General features: G+C 38.4%; 1 protein-coding gene across 1 annotated transcript in view; it reads right to left on the bottom strand.

Annotated features, from left to right (window-relative positions):
- The window catches only part of KHDRBS2 (KH RNA binding domain containing, signal transduction associated 2), a 721,580-nt gene that overhangs the window by 297,379 nt on the left and 400,840 nt on the right, over positions 1 to 23,361 (bottom strand). The window lies entirely within an intron of this gene.

Raw genomic sequence — 23,361 nt, 5'->3', positions numbered from 1 at the left:
AGCAGGAAATCAAATGAGATTTGCTGGGATATCACTTTATATGTTAGCTAGAAAAGGAAAGATAACAATATAGAACAAGATCTTGGAAGGTCCCAAGGTCATGGTTGCTACTAAGAGGATTACTGAAAAACAACTTTAGTGGTATAAGTACGTGTAGATTGTTAAAGACTGCATAATACTCAAATAGTTCCTGATGCATAAACTGAAAAGGGGCAATCCCAAGGACCAAAGTAGAAACTGTGTTAAAATAATTAAAAAGTGCAAAAAAATATCAGTTTCAGACAACTGGGAAGCTATGCAATCCAACTAAAAAACTTGAGGGGCAATGTTTAAAAATAAATAATTTTCTGTGTTCTAGCATTGGGCTGATGGAGAATGACAGCCATAGCAGAAGGCACACTTCACAGTAACAGCCAGAGATTTGGTCAAAGTCAAAGAGGCGATCTCTATCCTTCATCAGTGGAAATGTATCAGTCATTTCAATAGGACCAAAGAGTGGATCTGAGTCACTGAAGATGAATGCTATCTTCAAAAAACAAGTGTCAGTCTTACCTGTTTCTCTTTTTACTAACACACATGTGAATGCACACACACACACTGGTAGAACAGTACAAAACTGAATAATTGGTATTTTTGCCTAATGGGCAATCCAAGTAAATTCTTTTTCTGTAAAGATGTGTTTATGTGAAAGCCATGAGCTGTCTAGGAGTTAAGACGAGAAATATCTGTAGAAATATCTGGGTTAACATAAATGATGTCTGAGGTCTGGTAGTGGACACTTGAGCCAGGTTAGATCTGCACTTGTGAGTTATAGTAACAGCACATGGAAACCGTGCACTCACCTTCACAGCCCCATCTAGAAGATGGAGGGGATGCATTCAGCCTACAAGCTTTTCTAAAGCACAGCTTTACCTCATGGTCCAAAAACTGCCTTGTTCACAAGCAAAAGTACTAGTCACTCCAAAGCACTTACTTTTTATTTTTAGCATGTTGCTTTCACATTTATCCTATTCAGCACCTGATTATAGTGGTAATGGACTCAAGACAGTTGACTGACAGAAGAGCTATATTAGAAAATTATAGTTTTTAACAATTACTCAATTTATACCTCTTAATTTTCACATTCAAGCAACAACCAAACTGAAGAATAAGCATGTCTACTATTTTATTAGGTACAGGGAATGTGATGAATTGCTACTTCTGACTGAACTGAGCAGCCACCATGAAAATGAAAAATTAATTTCATAATTTTCCCACGTAATATTTCTAATTTGAAAGCAGGTCTTTTCAGCTTCTTATCTAAGAAAAATCCATGGACTCCCAAAGGTCTTTATGAATTATAAAAAGAGATAGATTCTTATTTTTGTCAACATTGAGGGTTGAGATAAAAATTAACAAATAGCAGATAAATTCATGCATGTAAAATTTACTTTAGAGAATATCTTTATGCCAGAATTAGAAAATATATTATTGTGAATATTAACATGAATATTTGACACTACAGATTAAGTTAGTTCTTACTGTAGGCAAAACACTACTGTTAGTGTATAATCAAGTTTCTTATGAGCTCAGCTAGATATACTCTGTTTTAAGAACTGGATCATCTTCCAGGGTTGTGGTGGTGAAGTGAATGCAGAACTCTAAATACAGGTGTAACTGACTTAGAATATGAGTCGCTCTGTTCTGAAATCACATTGCTCCCAAGGCCCTGGTACACAAGAGGAACCCCCAGTCAATGACCAAATGTGGTTGAAATGCTAAAATAGGTCCATTCTTGGGAGTCACAGTTCTCCTCTGCCCGTGCCTCAAGGATTCCTAGACAGCTGTGTTGAATTTCCCTTTAATACTATTGCTTCTGGGCTATGACCTCTTTCCTTTGGGTCAGATATTCTAGTGTGAAGGCTCTCCAGTCTTCCTTGCCCCCCTCCTTATTTTATTTATTTAGTTTTTTGTCACAAGATCATTTTTCCTAATGAACTCCTTACATGTTTAATCTCAACTAATCCTGATTCTGGGAGGACCCAAACTAACACACAGAATGTTGACAAAATCAAGTTCCTAAAGTTACAAGCTGAGAGATTTTGTAAATCCATTGATGTTAATGCTGGTGGAACCTATTCTGTTCAACAACCTTATACTCTGATTAATTGGAGTATTTGCCATTCTCTTACTTTAAAATGGTTACATACAGATTAAACATGGAACAGATTACTGACTAGCAAAAAGGGTAGTAATCAATGTTTATTTTAAGAAAGTAAATTGTATGTTGCCCAATTTTCTAAATCACTTCACTTAATAAAAATGTATGAAAGAGTCAGACATAGAATGAACAAACATAAGGCATGTTTTGGGCGTTGGCTGACATAGATGAATTGTGGAAAGAGGGAGAAGGCTGGTTGGTGTCTCTATGTGTGTGGTGAAGTGAGAGAGAGAAAGAGGCTGGGCAACCACAAGCTGTTCAAGAGTGCCTTAGTGGAAGTTATACTGTATGACTTGGGAAGGTAGGAATAAAAGAAGTTTTAAATGCAGAAATGGCGAGAAGTATAATGACACCATTAACCAAAGAAAGAAAGGAATGAAAAGAGTTTAGAGGTAGAAAATTTATATTTTGTCCTGATAATCTTAAGTTTAAAATGCCAAGGATACATTAAAGTTTATCTTAGAAATTCAGATCTAAGTCAGGGGAGTAAATCTGAATGTCATTTGCACACACTTGTGATAAATGAAACATGGAGATTGCCTAAGAGAATAGTAAAATAATGTAGTGACAAACATTTTCTAATCATACTTCATACTTCTAATGCAAATTTATATCACTGAAGAAAATCAGTTGACTTATTAAAATATTATGATCATTAAATGACCAGGTCTTTAATAAACTCAGGTTTTTCTAATTAGACAACTAAAATATATATATCACTGTATTTATAGTAATGAAGCATCTAGCTGTCTCAAATAAATACAAAAGAATTTTAAATGCCCAAATGTAGAGATACTGAAACTCTAAGTATTCTCTAGACTGAATATATCCTGTGTATTGTTTTTATGATATAGATATAATTTTCTAAACCCCCAAATCTTTAATTGTATATTATATGCTTATATCCAGCTCTTCATTAAGCACAGATCTAACTTTGAATTAATCTTTCATCACTAGGACATGAGTCCATCCTGTTGAACATTTAATTGTGGCATATGTTGCTGATGCTTCAGTTACATAGAATCTTAAAAATACTTGTAAACAAAATATGCCAAGATTGCCTTGTAAATGTGATCTTATTAGAAATATACTACAGCCTGATTTGGAGACTAGATGGTGGAGTAGAATGACTTGAGCTCACCTCCTCTCAAGAAAACACCAACATCACAACTAAATGCTGAACAACCATCGACAAAGAAGACTGGAACCTACCAAAAAAAGATATTCTACATCCAAAAACAAAGAAGAAGCCACAATGAGATGGTAGGAGGGGCACATGTGCGATATAATCAAATCCAATATCCACTGGATGGGTGACCCACAAACTGAAAAATAATTATATCACAGAGGTTCTCCCACAGTAGTGAGCATTCTGAGCCCCACATCAGGCTCTCAAGCCTAGGGGTCTGGCATTGGGAGGAGGAACTCCCAGAGCATTTGGTTTTGAAGGCCAGCAGGACTTGATCTCAGAAGCTCCACCGGACTTGTGGAAAAAGGAACTCCACTCTTGGAGGGCCCACACAAGTTCTCATGCACACTACCCAGGGAAAAAGCAGTGAATTCATAGGAACCTGGGCCAGACCTACCTGCTGGTCTTGAAGGGTATCCTGGGGAGGTGGGGGTGGGGCAGGTATGGCTCACTGTAGGAAAAAGGACACTAGTGACAGAGGTGCCAGGGAGTACTAATTGGCATGAGCTCTTCTGGAGGCTGCCATTTTGATGCCAAGACCTGGACTCACCCAACAGACTGTAGGCTCCAGTCCTGGGATACCTCAGGCCAAACAACGAACCGGGCAGAAACACAGCCCCACCCATCATCAGACAGGCTTGTGAAAGTCTTACTGAGCCCACAGCTGCCTGTAAACACACCACTTGACACAGCCCTGCCCACCAAAGGGACAAAGCCCAGCTCCACTCACCAGTGGGCAAGCACAAGTGAGTGGAGGAAGGAAGGAAGCCTTCACAAGCATCTAGACCAGCCTCACCCACCATGGGCAGATAGCAGAAGCAAGAGAAACTAGAGCCTTGCATCCTGTGGAACAGAGACAATGAAAACAGGCAAAATGAAACAGCAGAGAAATATGTTCCAGATGAAGGAACAAAATAAAACCCCAGAAGAACAACTAAATGATATGGAGATAGGCAATTACCTGAAAAATAATTCAGAGTAATGAAAGCAAAGATGATCCAACATCTTTGAAAAAGAATGGTGACACAGATTGAGAAGATGAAGAAATGTTTAAAAAAGACCTAGAGGGTATAAAGAACAAACAATGTTGAAGAATACTGGGACTTCCCTGGTGGTGCAGTGGTTAAGAATCTGCCTGTAAATGCAGGGGACATGGGTTCAAGCCCTGGTCCAGGAAGATCCCACATGCCATGCAGCAACTAAACATGTGTGCCACAACTACTGAGCCTACACTCTAGAGCCTGCATGCCACAACTACTGAAACTCGCATGCCTAGAGTCCATGTTTCACAACAAGAGAAGCCACTGCAATGAGAAGCCCACGTGCCTCAGTGAAGAGTAACCCCCACTTGCCGCAACTAGAGAAAGCCCGTGTGCAGCAGTGAAGACCCAATGCAGCCAAAGATATATAAATAATTAAACATTTTAAAAAAACAATACAATAACTGAAATGAAATATACACTAGAAGGAATCTGTAGCAGAATAAATGAGGCAGAAGAACAGATAAGCGACTTGGAAGTTAGAATGGTGGAATTCACTGCTGCAGAACAGAATAAAGAAAAAAAATGAAAAGAAATGGAGACAGCCTAAGAGACTTCTGGGACAACATTAAACGCAACAATACTCGCATTATAGGGGTCCCAGAAGGAGAAGAGAGAGAGAAAGGACCCGAGAAAATATTTGAAGAGATTATCAAAAACTTCCCTAACATGGGAAAGGAAATAATCAAGTCCAGGAAACGCAGCAAGTCCCATACAGGATAAACCCAAAGAGGAACACACCTAGACACATTTTAATTAAATTGACAAAATTAAAGACAAAGCAAATATTAAAAGCAACAAGGGAAAAGTAATAAATAACATACAAGGGTTATCAGCTGATTGTTCAGAAGAAACTCTGCATGCCAGAGAGGAGTGGCATGATATATTTAAAGTGATGAAAGGGAAAAACCTACAACCAAGAATACTCGACCCAGCAAGGCTTTTGTTCAGATTTGATGGAGAAATCAAAAGCTTTACAATGAACAATAGCAAGAGAATTCAGCACCACCAAACCAGCTTTACAACAAATCTTAAAGGGAATTCTCTAAGCTGAAAAGAAAAGGCCACAACAGGAGTTAAGAAAATTATGAATAGGAAAACTCACCAGTAAAGGCAAATATAAAGTAAAGGTAGGAAACCAATCATACACAAATATGATATCAAAACAAGCAATAGTGAGAAGTGGAGAGTACAAATGCAGGATATTGGAAATCATTGGAAATTAAGAGACCAGCAACTTATAATAATTTCGTAAAGCAATCTTTTATATGTACTGCTATATAAAAACCTTATGGAAACTGCAAACCAAAAAACTACAATAGATACACACAGAAAAAAAGCAACCCAAACACAACACTAAAGATAGTCATCAAATCACAAGAGAAGAGAACAAAAGAGGAAGGAAAGAAAAAAGGCCCACAAAAACAAATTCAAAACAATTAAATAAATGACAATAGGAACATACATATTGATAATTACCTTAAATGTAAATGGATTAAATGCTCCAACCAAAAAACATAGACTGGTTGAATGGATATAAAAATAAGACCATGTATATGTTATCTATAAGAGACCCACTACAGATCTAGGGACACATACAGACTGAAAGTGAGGGGATGGAAAAGAGCTATTCCATGCAAGTGGAAATCAAAAGAAAGCTGCAGTAGCAATGTTCATATCAGACAAAATAGACTTTAAAATAAAGACGACTGTTACAAGTGACATAAAAGGACGCTAAATAAAGATCAAGGGATCAATCCAAGAAGAAGATATAACAAGTGTAAATATATTTGCATGCAGCATAGGAACACCTCAATATATAAGGCGAATGCTAACAGCCATAAAAGGAGAAATTGACAATAACACAATAATAGTGGGGGACTTTAACACCCCCACTTACATCAATGGACAGATCACCCAGAGAGAAAATCAATAAGGAAACAGAGGTCTTAAATGACACATTAAACCAGGTGTACTTGTTATTTATAGAACATTCATCCAAAAGCAGCAGAATATGCATTCTTATCGAGTGCTCATGGAACATTCTCCAGGATAGATCACGTGCTGGGTCACAAAACAAGCCTTTTAAAATTTAAGACAACTGAAATCATATCAAGCACCTTTTCTGACAACAACACTATGATTTTAGAAAGCAACTACAGGAATTAAACTTTATGAAACACAAACATGTGGAGGCTAAACAATATGCTACTAAATAACCAATGGATCATGTAAGAAATCAAAGTGGAAATTTAAAAATACCTAGAGACAAGTGATAACAAAAACAAGATGATACAAAACCTATGAGATACAGCAAAAGCAGTTCTAAGAGGGAAGTTTATAGCAATACAAGCTTACCTTAGGAAACAAGATAAATTTCAAATAAATAACCTAACATTACACCTAAAGCAACTAGAGAAAGAAGATAAAACAAAACCCACAGTTAGTAGAAGGAAAGAAATCGTAAAGATCTGATCAGATATAAAAGAAGTAGAGATGAAGAAAACAGTAGAAAAGATCAATGAAATTAAAAGTGGGTTCTTTGAAAAGATAAACAAAATTGATAAACCTTTAGCCAAAGCCATCACGATAAAAAGGGAGAGGGCTAAAATCAATGAAATTAGAAATAAAACCAATCCAAAAATGGGCAGAAGACCTAAATAGACATTTCTCCAAAGAAGACACACAGATGGCCAAGAAGCACATGAAAAGCTGCTCAACATTACTAATTATTAGAGAAATGCAAATCAAAACTACAATGAGGCATCACCTCACACCAGTTAGAATGGGCATCATAAGAAAATCTACAAACAACAAATGCTGGAGAGGGTGCGGATAAAAGGGAACCCTCTTGCACTGTTGGTGGGAATGTAAATTGATATAGCCACTATGGAGAACAGTATGGAGGTTCCTTAAAAAACTAAAAATAGAATTACCATATGATCCAGCAATCCCACTACTGGGCATATACCCAAAGAAAACCATAATTCAAAAAGACACATGCACCCCAATGTTCATTACAACACTATTTACAATAGCCAGGTCATGGAAGCAACCTAAATGCCCATCGACAGACGAATGGATAAAGAAGTTGTGGTACATACATACAATGGAATATTACTCAGCCATAAAAAGGAACGAAACTGAGTCATTTGTTGAGACGTGGATGGATCTAGAGACTGTCATACAGAGAAAAACAAATATCATATATTAACGCATGTGTGTGGAACCTAGAAAAATGGTACAGATGAAGTTGAGGCACAGATATAGAGAACAAACGTATGGACACCATGGGGGGAAAACCACAGTGGGGGGGGGATGGTGGTGTGCTGAATTGGGCGGTTGGGATTGACATGTATATACTGATGTGTATAAAATTGATGACTAGGGCTTCCCTGGTGGCGCAGTGGTTGAGGGTCCACCTGCCGTCGCAGGGGACGTGGGTTCATGTCCTGGTCTGGGAAGATCCCACATGCCACGGGGTGGCTGGGCCCGTGAGCCATGTCTGCTGAGCCTGTGCATCCAGAGCCTGTGCTCCACAACGGGAGAGGCCACAACAGTGAGAGGCCAAAAAAAAAAAAAAAAAAAAAAAAAAAAAAAAAAATTGATGACTAATAAGAACCTGCAGTATAAAAATGCAAACAAACAAACAAAAACTAATACTAAACTTTCTTTGGGTTTTTTGTATGGAAATATGTTAATATAAATGTTTCAGACATTACATGAAATTTCTAAAAATATTACATGTTCTGGTATAATGTTATAAGTCATAATTCTAGTTATTACTTTAAAATGTATATCTCAGAAATAACTAAATTTCCTTGTCAACTGCATTATTATGAACATTCATCAGATCTTTAACCGTGGTCATTTTTAAGTCTTTTGTTCTTTTACAGACAGTTCTGGGTGTACTCTGATGCTTTTGCAAAAATGTTCCTATGAAAGGGTTTCATCTTCAAGGAATTCATGGAAAAGACTCTGACAAGTACAGGTTTCTGGTAACTGCCTATACTGTTGAACTGAATGAATAAACATTTTCAGAACTCTAATGGAAAACTGATGAATTCATAAAAGTGCTAACAAAAGATCAAGTTGAAAAAAAAATTAATTACATGGGACTGAGTGAACTGATGAGGATGATTATAATTTTTGTGACTTTCTGTTTGCATAAAAAATTCCTGCAAGGGCTCAGAGGCAAAAAATATACAAATCAATTTTCACTGCAAAGTAAAGGAGCTGTTACAGTGGAGGATTACTGGACTGAATGTCAGTATTATGACATAGTATGAGTGTGTTTCATGTTTGGTAATTGCAATCATTGTTGCTTTTGTTGTGTTCATCCATTTACAATGCTTAGTGTCAGTTTATCCCTTGTAAAAATAAAATACAGTGTGTGTGTGTGTGTGTGTGTGTGTGTGTGAAAAAATAAAAAATAAAAAATAAATGATTCCCAAAAAGTTGCACTTTGTGCAACTACCGAATTTCAGACAACAAGCTAGAATCCATCTTCTAACTCAGATAAAAGTTCTGGATATATATATATATATATATATATATATATATATATATATATATATACACATATATGAACATATTTATATATATATAAATAGGAGGTTGAGAGAGTAGCTAACAATATTTACAACAACAAATCTATCCTGTAAGTGGATTTGCTTCAAAATAATGTGAAGGAAGAAGGATATAGATGAAAAAAAGAGTGGCCAAATAGCTGGAAGATATTATGACCAGGTGATAAATACAATGCGGTAATTTTTTTTATATGCTCTTATTTTGATGTATGCTTGAAGTATCCCATAATAAAAATTTAAAAACAAACAAACAAAAAAGAAGTTACAACTGACACCACAGAAATACGAGGGATCATGAGACTACTACAAGCAACTGTATGCCAATAAAATGGACAACCTAGAAGAAATGGACCAATTCTTAGAAAGTTACAATTTCCCAAGACTGAACTAGGAATAAATAGATAATGTGAACAGATGAATCACCAGTATTGAAATTGAAACTGTGATTTAAAAACTCCCAACAAACAAAAGTCCAGGACCAGGTGGCTTCACAGGTGAATTCTATCAAATATTTAGAGAAGAGTTAACATCTATCCTTCTGTAACTGTTCCAAAAAAATTACAGAGGAAGAAACACTCCCAAACTCATTCTATGAGGCCACAATCAACCTGATATCAAAACCATACAAAGGAACAACAAAAAAGAAATTTACAGGCCAATAGCAAAAATCCTCAACAAAATGCTAGCAAACCAAATCTAACAATTCATTAAAAAGATGATACACCATGATCAAGAAGGATTTATCTCAGGGATGCAAGGATTTTTCAATAACCGCAAACCAGTGTGATACACCACATCAGCAAACTGAAAAATAAAAAACATATGATCATCTCAATAGAGGCACAAAAGGCTTTTGATAAAATTCAACACTCATTTATAATAAAAACTCCAGAAAGAAGACATAAGGGTATCCTTCATCAACATAATAAAGGCCATATATGACAAACATACAGCTAACATCATACTCAATGGTGGAAAGCTGGAACTATTTCCTCTAAGATCAAGTACAAGACAAAGATGTCCACTCTTACCACTTTTATTCAACATAGTTTTGGAAGTCCTAGCCCTGCCAATCAGAGAAGAAAAAGAAATAAAGGGAATTCATATTGGAAAAGAAGAAGTAAAACTGTCACTGTTTGCAGATGACATGATACAATACATAGAAAATCCTAAATATACCACCAGAAAATAAAAGTTCATCAATGAACTTGGTAAAGTTGCAGGATACAAAATTAATACACAGAAATCTGTTGCATTTCTATACACTAACAATGAAAGATCAGAAAGAGAAATTAATGAAACAATCCCATTCATCATCAAATCAAAAAGAATAAAATACCTAGGACTAAAATTACCTAAGGAGGTAAAAGACCTTTATTCTGAAACCTATAAGATGCTAATGAAAGAAATCAAAGATGACAGAAACAGGTGGAAAGATATACCATATTCTTGGATTGGAAGAATCAATATTGTCCAAATGACCATACTACCTAAGGCAGTCTACATATTCAATGCAATCCCCATCAAATTACCAATGGCAATTTTGTTGATTTAGAAAAAAAATCTTAAAATATGTATGGAAACTCAAAAGACCCTGAATAGCCAAAGAAATCTTGAGAAAGAAAAACAGAGATGGAGGAATCAGGCTCCCTGACTTCAGATATAATACAAAGCTACAGTCATCAAAAGAGTATGGGTCAAGATGGTAGAGTGAAGGATGCGGAGCTTTCATCTCCCCTCCACTAGGGCACCTACCAGACGCTGGTGGGGAAACTTGACACCTAAGGAGACAGGAGGAACCCCAGAGAAACTGGGTAGGACATGGGGGGTAGTTAGGGGAGAGGAGAAGTGGAGGCCAGATGGGACCAGTTCCTCTGAAGGATGGCTGGGAGAGGGGACGTGTTCCCATGCCTAGAGGGACACCCTGGTGCTCAGAGTATCAGGGGGAGAACAGCTAGCATTTCCCCTGCCCAATCAGGCCCCAGAAAGCCTGCTGGGATACGAGGCAGGGTCCTCCACCTTCCGGAACCCCCTCCAGCCACATTTGTCCTAGGGGCGTAAGAGGGGGGAAGAAGAGGAGAGGTGGATTGGGAGGGACCCTCTGGGATTGGAGGATCAGGGAGGACACACCTAACATTCCCCCTGCCCACTTGGGTCCTGGGAATCTTGCTGGGCTCCCATGCTTGGTCCTCTGACCTCCAAGGACCCTCCAGCCACTTGGGACCTAGGGACAAAGGAGGGAGGGAGGAGGGGGGAAGAGGGACAGAGGTGAATGGACAGGGACCCTCTAGGACTGGAGGATCAGGGGAAGCACAGTTGGCATTTCCCCCACCCACTTGGGCCCCAGGGAGCCTGCTGGGCTCCCAGGTTGAGTTCTCCACCCTCCAAGGCCCACTCCAGCTGTGTTGGACCTGAAGGCGTGGTGCGGGGGGGAAGAGGAGAGGCAGATGGGGAGGGTCCCTATAGGACCAGAGGATCAGGGGGCATAAAGCTGGCATTTCCCCCACCTACTCGGGCCCTAGGAAGCCTGCTGGGTTTCTGGGCCTTGTCCTCCACCTTCTGGGGCCCCCTCTGGCTGTGTGGGTCCTAGGTGAGTAGGAAGGATGGAGGCAGGGGAAGATGAGGAGAGGTGAATGGAGAGGGACCCTCCAGAATCAGAGGATCTGTGGGAACATGCCTAGCATTTCCCCCACCCACTCAGGCCCAGGGAGCCTGCTGGGGTCCTGGGCTTGTCCTCTGCCCTTCAAGGCCAGAGGCACCCTGGGCCACTGTGGCCATGCTGAGCCTAAGCCCCACACCCCACCCTTCCAAGGGCCTTTTCTGTCCAAATGGGTCCTAAGCTTAGACCTTACCCACCACTTAAACCCCACCCCGCCTAAGCCCCGCTCCCTACAGCCAAGGCCTTTTCCAGCTTTTTTTTTTTTTTCTCACTTTTGCCACTGTGGTTCTTTTTTAATTTCCAATTCTTCCAGTTGTTGTTTCAGCTGTATTTTTATTTTTTCTAACATAGCTGTTAGTTTTCTAATCTTATTTTATGTTTTACTCTTTGTTATTGTTCTGCTCCTTTTTTTCTTTTTTATTTTTTTTACAGCCACTGCATGTGGCTTGCAGGATCTTGGTTTGCAAGCCAGGGGTTGGGCCAGAGCTCCTGTGGTGGGAATTCTGAGTCTGAAGCACTGGATTAACAGAGAAACTCAGACCTCAGGGAATATTTATTGGAGTGAGGTCTCCTGGAGGTCCTCACCTCAACATCAAGACACAGCTCTACACAACAGCCTACAAACTGTGGTGCTGGAAGCCTCAGGCCAAACAACTAGTAAGACAGGAACACAACCTCACCATCAAAAAAAAAAAAAAAAAATGAGATGATAGAAAATATGCTACAGATGAAGGAGCAAGGAGAAAACCTACAAGACCAAATAAATGAAGAGGAAATAGGCAACCTATCTGAAAAAGAATTCAGAGTAATGATAGTAAAGATGATCCAGAATCTCAGAAATAGAATAGAGGCATGGATTAATAAAACACAAGAAATGTTTAACAAAGATCTAGAAGACCTAAAGAAGAAACAAACGGAGATGAACAACACAATAACTGAAATGAAGAATACACTAGAAGAAATCAATAAGAGAATAACTGAGGCAGAAGAATGAATAAGTTAGCTGGAAGACAAAATGGTGGAAATACCTGCCAAGGAGCATAATAAAAAAAAAAAGAAAAGTGTTGAAGACAATCTCAGAGACCTCTGGGACAACACTAAATGCACCAACATTCAAATTACAGGGGTCCCAGAAGAAAAACAGAAAAAGAAATGTTCTGAAAAAATATTCGAAGAGATTATAGTTGAAAACTTTCTTAACATGGGAAAGGAAATAGCCACCCAAGTCCAGGAAGTGCAGAGTCCCCAGAATAAACCCTAGGACAAACACACCAAGACACATATTAATCAAACTAACAAAAATTAAGTTTAAAGAAAAAATATTAAAAGCAGCAAGGGAAAAGCAAAAAATAACATACAAAAGAATCTCTAAAAGGTTATCAGCTGATTTTTCAGAAGAAACTGCAGGCCAGTAGGGAGCAGCAGGATATATAATAAGTGATGAAAGAGAATAACCTACAACCAAGATTACTCTACCCAGCAAGGATCTAATTCAGATTCAACAGAGAAATCAAAAGCTTTACAGACAAGCAAAAGCTAAGAGAATTCAGCACCACCAAACCAGCTTTACAACAAATGCTGAAGGAACTTCTCTAGGCTGGAGACACAAGAGAAGGAAAAGACCAATGAAAACAAACCTAAAAAAATTAAGAAAATGTTAATAGGAACATACATATTGATAATTACCTTAAATGTAAATGGATTAAATGCTCCAACCCAAAGAACAGACTGTCTGAATGGGTAAAAAAACAAGACTCATATATATGTTGTCCACAAGAGAACCACTTCAGACTTAGGAACACATACAGACTGAAAGTGAAGGGATAGAAAAAGATATTCCATGCAAAAGGAAATCAAAAGAAAGCTGGAGTAGCAATACTCATATCAGATAAAATAGACTTTGAAATAAAGAATGTTACAAGAGATAAGGAAGGACACTACCTAATGATCCAGGGATCAACCTAAGAAGAAGATATAACATTTGTAAATATTTATGCACCCAGCATAGGAGCACCTAAATACATGAGGTAAATGCTAGCAACCATGAAAGGGGAAATCAACAGTATCACAATAATAGTAGGGAACTTTAACACCCCACTTACACTAATGGGCAGATCATCCAAACAGAAAATAAATAGGGAAAAATAAGCTTTAAATGACACAATAGAGCAAACAGATTTAATTGATATTTATAGGGCATACCACTTAAAAGTGGTGGAATACACTTTCTTCTCAAGTGCACATGGAACATTCTCCAGGATAGATCACATCTTGGGTCACAAATCAAGCCTCATAAAATTTAAGAAAATTGAATTTTATCAAGTAGCTTTTCTGACCACAATGCTATGAGATTAGAAATCAATAAGAGGAAAAAAACTGTAAAAACACAAATACATGGAGACTAAACAGTGTGCTACTAAATAACCAAGAGATCACTTAAGATATCAAAGAAGAAATTTAAAAAATAAATGGAAACACTTGACAATGAAAACCCAAAGATCAAAAACATATGGGGGCTTCCCTGGTGGTGCAGTGGTTGAGAGTCCACCTGCTAAAGCAGGGGACGCGGGTTCGTGCCCCAGTCCAGGAGGATCCCACATGCGCAGAGCAGCTGGGCATGAGCCATGGCCACTGGGCCTGCACATCAGGAGCCTGTGCTCCACGGCGGGAGAGTCCACAACAGTGAGAGGCTCACATACTGCAAAAAACAAAACAAAACAAAACAAAAAAAACAAAACAAAATAACAAAAAAACATATGGGACACAGCAAAAGCAGTTCTAAGAGGGAACTTTATAGCAATTCAATCTCACCTCAAGAAACAAGAAAAATCTCAAATAAACAATCTAAATTTATGCCCAAAGCAACTAGAGAAAGAAGAACAAAGACAACCCCAACTCAGTAGGAGGAAAGGAATCATAAAGATCAGAGCAGAAGTAAATGAAATAGAAACAAAGGAAACAATAGCAAAGATAAATAAAACTAAAAGTTGGTTCTTTAGAAGATAAACAAAACTGAGAAACATTTAGCCAGACTCATCAAGAAAAAAAGGGAGAGGACACATATCAATCAAATTGGAAATGAAAAAGGAGAAATCGCAGCTGGCACTGCAGAAATACAAGGGATTATAAGAGACTAGTACAAACAACCAAATGCCAATAAAATGGACAACCACAAGGAAATGGGCAAATTCTTGGAAAGGTACAATTTTCCAAGACTGAAACTGGAAGAATTAGAAAATATAAACAGACCTATCACAATAATGAAATGGAAACTAATTAAAAATCTTCCAACAAACCAAAGTCCAGGATGAGATGGCTTCACAGGTGAATTCTATCAAACATTTAGAGAATAGCTAACATCTATCCTTCTCAAACTCTTCCAAAAAATTGCAGAGGGAGGAACACTCCCAAATCTGTTTTATGAAGCCACCATCACCCTGATACAAAAACCAGACATAGACACTGCCAAAACAAAAATTACAGACCAATATCATTGATGAACATAGATGCAAAAATTCTCAACACAATACTAGCAAACAAAATCCAATAACACATTAAAAGGATCATACACCATGATCAAGTGGGATTTATACCAGGAATGCAAGGAATCTTCAATATACACAAATCACTTAATGTGATACATCATATTAACAAATTAAGCAATGAAAACCATATGATCATCTCAATAGATGCAGAAAAAGCTTTTTACAAAATTCAACAGCCATTTAATAAAAACACTCCAGAAAATGTGCAGAGAGGGAACCTGTGCCCATATATGACAAAGCTACAGCAAATATCTTTCTCAATGGTGAAAAACTGAAAGCATTTCCACTAAGATCAGGAAGAAGAGAAGGATGTCCACTCTCACCACTCTTCTTCAACATAGGTTTGGAAGACCTAGCCACGGCAATCAGAGAAGAAAAAGAAATAAAAGGAATACAAATTAGAAAAGAAGAAGAAAAACTGTCACTGTTTGCAGATGACATGATACTATACATAGAAAATCCTAGGACTTCCCTGGTGGTGCAGTGGTTAAGAATCCACCTGCCAATGCAGGGGACATGGGTTTGATCTTCGTTTGGGGAAGTTCCCACGTGCTGCAGAGCAACAAAGCCTGTGTGCCACAACTACTGAGCCCACCTGCCACAACTACTGAAGCCCATGAACCTAGAACCTGTGCTCCACAACAAAAGATGCCACTGCAATGAGAAGTCCCTGGACTGCAACAAAGAGTAGCACTATTTCCAATAGCTAGGATATGAAAACAACTAAATGTCCAAGGAGAGATGAATGTATAAAGAAGATGTGGTATATATAACCAATGGAATATTACTCAGCCATAAAAAGGAACTAAACTGGGTCATTTGTAGAGATGAGGATGGACCTAGAGTCTGTCATACAGAGTGAAGTAAGCCAGAAAGAGAAAAACAAATATCATATCATCATTAATGCATATATGTGGAATCTAGAAAAATAGTACAGATGAACCTATTTGCTAGGCAGAACTAGAGACGTAGATGTAGAGAATGGATATGTGGACGCAGAGAGTGAAGGGGAGGGTGGGATGAACTGAGAGATTAGGTTTGACATAAATACACTACAATGTGTAAAATAGCTAGCTAGTGGGAACCTGCTGTATAGCACAGGGAGCTCTGTGCTCTGTGATGACATAGATGGGTGGGATGGGGGTGGTGGGAGGGAGATTCAAGAGGGAGGGGATATAGATATACATATAGCTGATTCACTTCATTGTACAGAAGAAACTAACACAACATTGTAAAACAATTATACACCATTAAAATTTTTTTTCAACTCTACAAACAAGAACTGCTGGAGAGGGTGTGGAAAAAAGGGAATCCTCCTACACTGTTGGTGGTAATATAAATTGGTACATCCACTATGGAGAACAGTATGGTGGTTCCTTAAAAAACTAAAAATAGAGCTACCGTATGATCCAGCAATTCCACTCCTGAGTATATATCTGGAGAAAACCATACTTTGAAAAGATACATGCACCCTGATGTTCATTGCAGCACTTGTTACAATAGCCAAGACATGGAAGCAACCTAAATGTCTGTCGGCAGATGAATGGATAAAAAAGATGTGGTATATATATACAGTGGAATATTAGCCATAAAAAGAATGAAATAATGTCATTTGCAGCAACATGGATGGACCTAGAGATTATCATACTAAGTGAACTAAGTCAGACAGAGAAAGACAAATATCATGTGATATCCCTTTTATGTGGAATCTAAAAAAATGGCACAAATGAATTATTTACAAAACAGATGAGACTCACAGACACAGAACACAAACTTATGGTTACCAAAGGGGAAAGGTGGTGGGGGAGGGATAAATTAGGAGTTTGGGGTTAACATATACACACTACTATACATAAAATTGATAATCAACAAGGACCTGCTGTATAGCATAGGGAACTCTATTCAATATTCTGTAATAACCTAAATGAGAAAAGAACCTGAAAAAGAACAGATATACATATATGTATAACTGAATCACTTTTCTGTACACCTGAAACAAACACAACACTGTGAATCAACTATACTTCAATATAAAATAAAACTTGAAAATAAATATATACTACATATTAGTTGACCTGAGTACTAAGATTTTGGAGTCATAAAATAATTATGCATATGAATGGGTAGTTATAGTTTTATAACATTTATAATTTTTATGCTTAATTTACTAAAACAGATATTCACTGAGAAGTAAAAATATAAGTTCAGAAGTAGTAATAATAATCATTTGTATTTTTCTGATACTATTTTATTATTATTTTATTTACCACTTTAATGTTAAAAGACCCTTGAGTGATAAAGAGATTCAGATAGAGAAATAATCACACAAGCTTGTGAAAACTTTCATAAGGGACAAAGACAGGTAAAGTTATAACAATTCAGGGTGAATAAATGTGAAAAAATTAAATTCCAGTCATTTAAAATAAATAAATAATAAAAGACAACTTAATATACATGTTTAATTTGTATGCAAAACTGGATTATTCCAAAGATTTTATAATAAGGCCAATCCATAGTATGAAGACAACGTTCTTGTCAAAAAAATGTTATACTTATGCATAAATTTTAATATTATTTTAGATAGGATTTGAAATTATTGGGATTCTGCACTTCAGATAATAAAGAATGTTTTACTACTTTGGGGTATACTTGCAGTGAATAAGACATACACACACTAATTTACTCCTTACATTGCAAGTTGAGTTATAAATTTATGTTAGAATTGCTGATTGGTTTGATCTGCAGGTTTGGCTGCAGATAGAAGGATTCAAATAATTAACAGTGAATCTGATAGGAGTTTATCAATGCTTAAATAATACATGTACATCATACAAAGACCTTTTAAGAATTAATCGAAATTTTAATTTTATATTTCTTGTGATGTCCAAAAATTGTCCTTTTTCTACCAAAATCAGTTTTTAAAATTTGCTATCTTGAAATAACAACAAAGATATTCACAGCACTGGTCTTCCCTGGTGGCGCGGTGGTTGAGAGTCTGTCTGCCGATGCAGGGGACGCGGTTTCGTGCCCCGGTCCAGGAGGATCCCGCGTGCTGCGGAGCGGCTGGGCCCGTGAGCCATGGCTGCTGGGCCTGCGCGTCCGGAGCCTGTGCTCCGCAATGGGAGAGGCCACAGCAGTGGGAAGCCCGCGCACCGGAAAAAAAAAAAAAAAAAAAAAAAAAATTTACAGCACTGTTATATGTTCCTTTTTCTCAGGGTGATGCAAACTGTCCCTATGAAACAATTTCCATGAAATTAATGACCTGGACAAAAAGACCTGGGACTTCCTCAGCCCCTACAAATAGTTAGGTTAGGACACTTTGACCAGCTTAAGAAACAAGAAAGTATGGGAGGTAATGGGTCTTGTGCCAATATCAAATCTGTAGCGAGTTGGAAAGGATAGGAAGCTATTTCAGAAAACAACTAACTGCTGTGCTAGACACGCTGTTATTTAGCAAAACATCTTAGGCTATTAGATAACAGCTCTTAGAAAACACCAGGTGAGTTTTAACCAGCCCAGGGTAGGGACCAGAAAAATTCATTCAAGAAAATGTGGTCAGAGAACAGTTAATATTTACTAAAACTCTGCTCAATGTATTACTCTGCATAAGGTCTGTATAAAGGCTTTATAAAGCATATTTATCAAAGGAGATTGAATATCATGAAGTAAAAATGTTGTGGACTTGAACTACTAGTGATGGTGACTTGTTACTCCAAACTGTTTTCTCTTCTTTAACCATTATTAAAGTCATATTGCACACTATGTAAAAATCACCAAAGAATAAGATAGCAACTATATAGATTTTATGTAGATATTCTGCAGGATTATTGGGAGGATGTATATTCTATCTTGTTCTATTTTAGTATTTTAGTAAACATTAGCCACTGATATATGAGGTCTAGGAACCAAGACCTTTTGAATGAGCATGAAAGACTCATGTGTTTAGTCTTATGCCTTTGCCAATCCTAGCTTATAAAGTCAGCCACGACCTCAGGTTACATTTAGGGTGTTAGATAAATATTTATATAAAACTAAATGAGGGACTTCGGCTGTTATTCTAAAAATACCAAGTTCCATTTGTTTAGGTAGAGTCAAAGTGACTAAATTTTCTTCAGGAAATTTTCTTGGCAACTTACCGTGCACATGATATAGGAGCTCTATCTACATTTTAAGTTGAAATAGGCATTACAGTAAGTCCCCTACATATGAACATTCAAGTTGTGAACCTTCAAAGATTCGACTGTGCGTTCGCATGTCCGATCACGTAAGTTAGGTCATGTGTCTGGTGTACATTGCCACGTGTATGCATCCTCTACAAGTGATTGTGCTTTTGTGTACTTTACTGTACGGTACTGTACAGAGTGCAGTAGTACAGTATCTTTATTTCAAGGCCAGGATGTCTGGAAGCAAGCGTAAAAACAGCAGTGATGTAGCTGGTACTGCTAAGAAGTGCCAAGTGATAATGACGGAAACAAAAGTTAAAATAATTGAGAGAGTGGAGTGAGGTGAAAAGTAAGTGTCACTTCTTCTCATAACATGAATCATTCAACCATCAGCTTAATTCTAAAGAACAAGAACAACATCATGGAACATGTGAAATCTGCTGTGCTGATGATGTCGACAATAATATTGAAGAAGTGTGGAAAAACGTTGGAGGAGATGGAGAAACTTCTCAGTGTGTGGATGCAGGATCAGGATCAGTGTCCAGTCATGCTCAGCTTAATGATGATTCAAGAGAAGTCTGAAAGCCTTTATGAAGACTTGAAGAAGAAACATGGCAAAGAATCAGAGGTGCATCTTTTAATGCCAGTCATGGCTGGTTTCATTGGTTCAAGGCTAGAACCAACCTTTGCAATGTAAAAGTAAGTGGCGAGGCAGGCAGCAGGTGCATATACGGTAGATGCCCAGGAATTTCCTGAAATGCTTTGAGAAATTATTGATGTAGGTGCATATTTACTCAAGCAGGTTATTAAAGTGGATTGACACATGACTGTACTGGAAGAGGATGCCAGACGAAAGTTACATCTGTTAAGGAAGAAAAGTTGATGCCAGGCTACAAAGCAGCAAAGGATAGGCTAACTCTGTTGTTTGGTGGCAATGCTTCTGGCGATATGAAACTGAAGCATCTCTTAGTTTACCATTCAGAGAACCCAAGAGCCCTTAAAAACATACCCAATGACTCTCTTCCTGTTGTGTGGAAGAGTAACCCCAAAGCCTGGGTTACACAGGCCATTTTCCAGGACTGGTTTTGCCACCAATTTATCCTGGAGGTAGAGAAATATTGCTTGGAGAATGATGTCCCATTCAACATCCTTTTGCTGCTTGACAGTTCTCTGGCCCCCACCCCCCTCCCTCCATTCACGGATGACTTTCATTCCAACGTCAAAGTCGTGCATCTGCCACCTAATATTACATCGCTCATCCAACTATGGACCAGGGAGTTAGAGTGACTTTCAAGAAATATTATTTACATCACACTTTTTGTCAGGCGGTAAAGATGAGTGATGAATCAGGAACAACCTTGCAACTATTTTGGAAAGACTATAGCATCTACAAGGCCATAAAAAATATTGACTTTGCTTGGTGTGAGGTTACAGTCATCAACAGGAATGGGGTTTGGAAGAACAATTGACCACAGTTTGTTCATGATTATCGTGGATTTGAGAAGGTGGATAAGGATTCCAAAGAGGTCTTCAGCAATTCAGTGACCCTCAGCGAGAAGCTGGGGCTAGATCTGCAAGAGGATGACTTCACTGAACTCCTTGCTGTGCAACATGAGGAGGTTACTAATGAAGACCTGATGGAATTGGAGGTCGACAGAAAGGATGAAGAGAGACAACAGGTAGAAGAAGTAACCAAAGAACTGAAGAGATTCACAACACAGGAAATGGCAAGAGAATTTTCTTTACTTGAGGAGGCACTGTTAGTTTTTGAGGCACAGGACCTGAACATAGAATGATACACAAAATTTGCAGCAGCCATTCAGAACACGATCCAGTGCTACAGTGTAATCTATGAGGAGGAAAAAAGAGCTACTACCCAGTGATAGCTACTACTATCATTTTTTCAAAAGGGCAGATAGAATTGAATCCAGCAAGGAACCAGAACTTGTGCCATGAACATCAACCATGAGTGAAATTGCAGCTTGCCCTTCATCTCCTATTGCTGATGATCCTTCAGTTCTACCATCTCCCATCGCCTCTCCCTCTTCCATTCAGTAACTCTTCTTGCCTGTTCACTGGATGCCAGCCCCTGTATGCCAGCTATTGTACTATCTACTGAACTTTTCAACGTACTATACTGTAAGATTGAAAATGTTTTATTTTATGTTTGTTTGTTTATGTATTATTTGTGTGAAAAGTATTAAAAACCTGTCACAGTACAGTACTATATAGCTGACTGTGTTAGCTGGGTACCTAGGTTAAATTTATTCGACTTATAAATAAATTGGACTTACACTCTCAGAGTGGAACTGGTTCATATGTAGGGGACTTACTGTAATTTAATACTTTGGCATATAATATATACCTTAATTTACAAGTATGATAAATGAACTCTTGGTTAACACAGAACTGATGATAGTTATTGGTACTGATACATTGACCTAAGGGGCCCAAATTCTTAACAAAGAAATCATCATGATAAGGATATGTTTAAAGGAGAGTGCAAATTCTGTGTTTGAATAAGGTTGATAGAACATGGACTACATGGGTGATTTTTATCAATAATCTTGCAATTCCAGTCCTTCCCTGGACATGAAAAATTTATATATTCAAGATAGTAAAGCATCTAACCAGCTGGAGTTTTAAAAGTGCCTAAAGAAGTTTTCTTAAAATAAATCATCCATTTATTTATTAAATGTATTTTATTTATTTATTTATTTTTTGCCACAGAAACATCTTTATTGAAGGGAGTAGGGGTCATGCTGAGTTTGGAGACATGCAGTGAAGGGACATTCATGAGCTATCCTTGATTTCAGGGTCTGCCCTGGACCCCCTAGTTCTTCAGGATCTCCATTAGGCTCTTAGTCTGGCCAGGGTGCTGTGAAGTCCTTCAGTGCCAGTAAATTAGGTTTGGTGTTTTGGACATGTGACCAGAATGTACATTGAAATGGGGGGTCCAGGATTTGGGATCCCCTCAAGGCCTTGGTGCCCCTCATGTATTAGAGATGTAGGCTTGAAGATCCGGGGCATTGCGGCTGGGGCTCTTGGAATTTTGGTGTCTAAAGACCCATGGACTCAGGGCATTGAAGTCCTCTGGTTTCCAGGGATGAGAATTCCTGTTTGTTGTCCCCTAGTGCTTACGAATAAGGCTTGAGGTGCCCCGGGGGCCCGGGATGCATATCTGGACCACAGTCTCCTCCATCCCAGGCACAAGGACCTCCATGACTGGGGTTTCCTAGAGGCTTGGATTTTAAAATTTGGGATTCCTGGGGGATTTGGGGTTTTCCATGATTTGGGGGTCTTGGGAGTTAGGGTTTTGGAGCCTCCTAGGAGCTGTGGGACTTGGGGACACAGGAAAGTCTAGGACATGTACTCTGGGGTTTGGGATCCTCAGAGTCCCAGAATGGGGCCTCCAAATTTTGGGGTCCCCCAAAGGGGGAAATAATTACTTAAAAAATAGAGAATTTTCTGGGAGCCTGGCCAGCACAGGTGCTGTGAGCTGAATGGGGTGGGCTTCATACAAGGTACTAGGGGGTTCTTGAGGGTGCAGAGGACAGGAAGACTTGGCTGCCCTAAAATTAGCACTTCTAGGACTGTTTTGGGGCCTGTAAATTGGAGGTGACAGTGGGCTGGTTAATGTAGGTCTCTTCTTGAGGAGTAAGAGCACGGTTTTTTTTTAATGGAGAGAGTCTCTGATTGCAGTGTAAGGGTTTGGGGATGACCATGGGGGTCAAAATATCTTGAGGGGACTGATGTTAAATGTGAGTCTGTTACTCTGTTGCTCTAGAGGTGTTTCTTTCAAGGGGACTTGATGGGGGCGTGGGGAGAATCTTTGTTAATAAGGAAGGGTTCTGAGCCAATGACTCAGGAATGTTCTGCTGTAGAGCATTATGTAGAGAAAGTTACCATCATTTGGGGTGATGTGGAAATCTGTTTTTGGGGGGTCTGATCTGAGGGGTTGGGACTAGCCTAAAGG

The sequence above is a fragment of the Lipotes vexillifer genome, unplaced genomic scaffold, assembly GCF_000442215.2.
Source record: "Lipotes vexillifer unplaced genomic scaffold, Lipotes_vexillifer_v1.1 scaffold502, whole genome shotgun sequence".
NCBI lineage: Eukaryota > Metazoa > Chordata > Mammalia > Artiodactyla > Lipotidae > Lipotes > Lipotes vexillifer.
The sequence above is the reverse complement of the archived record's forward strand: the minus strand, read 5'-3'. Positions and strand labels throughout refer to the sequence as shown.